Source organism: Opisthorchis viverrini (assembly GCF_000715545.1).
Source record: "Opisthorchis viverrini unplaced genomic scaffold opera_v5_385, whole genome shotgun sequence".
NCBI classification, from domain to species: Eukaryota; Metazoa; Platyhelminthes; class Trematoda; order Opisthorchiida; family Opisthorchiidae; genus Opisthorchis; species Opisthorchis viverrini.
In genome coordinates, this window is record NW_008752037.1 from 100567 (window position 1) to 105718 (window position 5152).

Sequence of the window (5152 nt, forward strand, 5' to 3'; positions counted from 1 at the left end):
CACGGATAATGTAAAGTCATGGACCTCTTGATCAGTAATTTAATTTTTACTCCATGAGCAATTCCTGGAGGACCAAATGGAGAAAATACATATCTAGCATTAACACAAATATGGGTTTGGGTAGGGAAAGTTCCACAGATGGGGGTTAAGTTTTGCTGGTGAGATCTAAGTTATTCTTGCCTGGTGCTCCCTAATTTGGTTGCTCTTCTATAGGCTTGGCCAGATTGTTAGTGTCCATATACTGATGCATCCCACGACTTGGTAAAACTAGAACACCGAAGCAAGGAAGCAGTTTAGTTGTTTTTCATTAAAATTCTATCACATGGAGTGGGTCCAGCTAGGTCACGTCCATCTATCCATGCCTGTTCCGGTAGCCAATTATGCAGCGCTGTAAGCGGACCAGGTTTGATTGTCCTAGGGACAGTAGTAATGGCAATCACTCCCGTTTTGACGAAACTTGAGCCGGTTGCTCTGTCGGTAAGAACAATATATATTTTTCCAACTCTAAGCATAATGGACAGAGGTAGCTTAATTAGCCATTGGAATGAGAAACAATTGATTGCATTAAATAGATCCTGTCTTGAGTCGAACTGTTCCATAGCAGAGAGTAGTTAAGGACCAGATTGTGAAACGGATATGGACTGGTTCCGACAAACTGCAGTGTGCCGTCGGTGTTGCCTAAAAAGAAACCTCAAAGAGTTCGTGACAAACCCTCTGCCATAGCTCTGGATTCTCTATTTATCAACATACTTATTCAGTGAACGGTTGGGTTTTTATTCTCATCCATAGTCACACTCTGAAGCTCCCTATTGTCCTTGCACACAGTGCGAGATCTGGACTTGAAGGGAAACCGTAGACGCAAACCGACGGCTTCACTACACATATGCTTTGGGACCAAACATTATGGGATAGTTTTATGGGAACTACCAAACAGTAGTCCGTCGATGAGATTTCATAGGCTTTCATGAATTTTTTTATCGTCATAGAGATGTTTTTATCACCTCCAAAAACGTCATTTGCCTCGTGACCTAGAAGGTAATGAATTGTACCACATCTAAACCTAAAGCAGATGGAAGTTCACCCAATTTGGATAAAACTATTTTCAAGCTGATCTTCACAACGTCCTGTCTACTGTGGGAACACGTAAATCGGTCGACCTTTGGGATTATGGTTTGGGCCTGTGAAGATCTATCCTACATAACAACTCAGACTAACTGCAACGAGAATAAATATCCTTTGGCAAATAGTTGATGGAGCACCTCATTTAAAGCCTCAATCGAGTTTCAAACAAACACCCCTTAGCCCAGTCATAAAGGGGGAACGATGTACGTTTTATTTCAACCCAGATACCATCGTATAGGTAACAGCTTCAGGTGGAGCCTAACTTCATCCTTACAACATGACTACACAGCGAACGCACTAGGTTCCCTTAGATTACCAGAAGCTGAAGGTAAAGGTGGAATTAGATTGTCCAGTCTCTGTTTCTCATCTTGTCTAAGAAGGGTCCTAGAGGTTTGGAGGCTCATGCACTGATAGAATAGACAAATATTCAGTGGAAAGCGCAGATGATCAAACTCCGAAGTATGGCAGGCTGATGTTAGTGGCCAGCAGATTGGATTACAGCACATCACCATTCATTACCCGACACCAGGCTCGCCTTGGATTGATGGCAGTGAGTTAATACTACGAACGCAATGTTTCAATGTTTTAATGGTTTAATGGTTTTAATGGCCACTAAATTACTGGCCAGGTCAAACTGAACTCTCCTGTGTTCACAAAAATTGTCGAGGGATACCAGATGGTTGCATTGGTGCCGATCCGCTGGCCCCTAGAAATCAACCAAGGCGTCCGTTCAGCAAAGCTCACGCCATTTACTGGAACTGACTGAGGATGGTAAATTGAATACCAATACATTACAGTGTAGGGCTTTTCATCTCCCCTGATGCCATGGGCCAGCCGGGAACACCCAGCGATCAATTTGATTTTAAAACAGCCTACTCATAAAAAACGAGTAGTTAATGTTGTGACTGACCCTTAAAAACCTCAGTGCAGTTTTCATGCGTCGTTGGATTATTGTGCACAAAATCTAGGTGGAGCTCGCTCCAGTTTTAATTTATTTACCCAGATGGATATTTTCATCGGTACAGATCAGGCGTTCGATATCTGGGTAACTGGTGAAACTCCTCAGTGCCTGTGGGCTCTCAGAGTGCTGTAATCAGCAGTTAGTTAATGCAGCGCTTCCTCCCGAAGAGTGACTGAACTCAAACACGGCTAAAAGCGTGATCCTCTTTGAATAGCACAATCTTCAGACCCCATGGTTGAGAGCTGTTAATACTCTAACGGAACCTGAAAACTAGTTTTATGAACGAGAAAACGGAGAGCACTAACAATGTCTGCATGTTGAGTAAAATTATTACAACAGGTATATATGCAAACAAGGGACTTATCGTTTTGCAGATTCAAGTTAGTAAATCCTGTTGTGAGTCCGGATGCAGGTTTCGTGTCTTCTTCGCTGTTGTAACAGCCACACGTAGTCCTGGATATCCATGCGTGAAGCGCCGTAAGTCCCAAGCGGCTCTGCTCCGAGTTGGGTGACGTGCGAAGCTCCGTTGAGTTATGTCGTGTTGCTGTGCTGGTATCCTATATGTAGGAACGTTCGCGTGTGTGGGTACCAGCACATGACTTGTTGCTACCGTATTAGACGGTGAACAGTCGATATTGGATGAGTCGCCCTTGTGTATCGTGGTTTGTACGTGCAGGGAAAAAACGGGGTCTTGAGATCTAGGGCTTGACTGTGAGCTGTGTAGTCGAGTGAGTCACGGTTGTCTGACTTGATTTGTGAGTGCAAGGAAAAAAGATAGATCTCGTGATCCAGCGAGTGGCGGTGACCTGTACAGTCATATATGTGGCGAATGGGTAGCTACAGAGCGTCTCTTGCTACAGCGATGTTTAGAGGCGATTAAGAAATGCACTTCAAATGAAGTAATCTGCGCAGATAAGTAAAGTAGGATAAACAAAGATATCTCATATTGTTTTGTATCAAGGGCTTATCTTCCCATACTTGGCAACAATTATACTAGATAATACTCGTCTAAGGAGAGCTAACCCATACACAAACAAGCATAAAGTGCCAAACTCAGTCGGCACATTCTGTCAGTTTTTCAGACGTAACTCATATAATCAATTCTATCTTAAACTCTCCTCCATAACCTTTTGCTTTACGTTTTTGACGAGGATCCATACCCGCATTTTACTGGAACCAAAACCTATGTTTTTTAATCTGATCACTTTATGCGTTTTGTCTATAAGGTGAAGCCGTATTTTGTTACTTCGCTAGGGTAAACATGACAGCACTCGGCTTTGTTGCTTTGGGACGGGAGCGTCAGATAGGAAGCTAATCAGTGGTACATGCTAGTGCAGACGGGACCCAGGTTCCTCTCACTTCAAATACACTGCACCAGCGTTGCGACTTTATACAGTTAAGACACATTGGACAGACATGCATAAACTCCAAGCGTTGATCAATAGTTACCATTGTGTGGAGCACAATGGTAATGGTAATGGTAATGCGCACACAGCGTGGACTCTGCAATCTGTGAAGTCTCAATGGACGTAATATATTATCCCGCTATCTGCAATCGATCAGTAGTGACCACGTGGAGTTGCTATTTTAGACTGCTTGTCACTACAAAGCCATCAAAGCTGTACAAGTTCCAGACCTTATGCTGAACTTTAACCAAACATGAGGTAATTCCGGATCCCAAGTGTCCTTCGACTCAATGTGGTTTGAATACACGTTTTTGTTTACCAAATGCACATCATCTATTTAAGAGAAGTACTTTGTGGTGCCGCATTTCCGAGTGTTCTACTGTCCATCGAATATTGATCGTGATTAATCAAGTCCACACTGTCTTCAGCACCGTATCAACAACTAAATGGTATCAGCAAACAAATGACCTATACGATTACCCAGTTGTCTTAAAACTTTTCGCAAGTCCACAGGACGACTGGCTTGTTGAAATTCGGAATGTGAAATTGTGACTTGTGGATCAATAGAGCCAGTCTAGATAGATAGATGGACCGATTGCCGGTATGAGAATTCAGTAGAGGCTTTCTTGTAGCACGTTGTTGTGCGTTTTATGGAGAATAATCTGATACAAAGATTTCACTAACGGCCAGTAATATTTAATCCGTGAAATTGAAGGAGCAAGCATCGAAGCAAAGTGTTGAGTTGGGGCAGTCGGAGAAGTAGTTAGTATATATATATATGCATATATATACATATATATATATATTGTATATTGGTGAAATGCACTTATTTGTAACCAAACTTAGCTTTCGCAGAAGAATCAACTGATTTCCAACTAAATCTTTTATTGGTCTGTTCGCCGAGCTTGGCAGTTGGATTCCAAACGTTTCATCACTAATCGAGGTGACATCGTTAGTGCGTAGTTGGGCTACTCATATTCTATAGGACTGCCATATCTTTTATTTACGGTATTCTTTAACTAAATGCATTGCATAAATACCACCTCATGTTTCAGCCGATAAAATATTCGCGATATCACAATACTCCTTCCTTGTACGGAAGTGAGGCATCAATGCCAACACTGATGTTACTCTCTTTGATGATGATGATAATGACGATGATGATGATGATGACGATAATGATGATGACGGTGATGATGATGATGATGATGATGATGATGAATATCGTTTCCTGAGGGAATACTACTCTTAGTTCGCGGAAGATCCTTCGACAGCGCATAACCGATTTTCCCTTCTGGGGCGCAGTCCTCAAATTTCTGTCAAAATTGTCTTGTATTTGGATCCAAATTATATGAAGTTCACAAACTACACTCATTTAGGAGATGATTTGGTCCTAATGAGCGATTCAATGGAACCGCTTGTTTATGATATTCTTCAACTGGGTAAGTTGCACGGAGATGGTTTCATGTTTCATTTGGCACGGTAGGGGAGATAGCTAACTAGTCCGTTAGCGACGATCATAAAAGAGATTTTTAGTCGGGCTACCGTTGAGTTACCATTTGAAACCAACTTATTGTGCAAACGGGTGTAGTTCATGAATCGCGTATAACTATCTTGAACCTTATAGATGGTACGCTGCTTCAATTAAACGCAAAATATATAT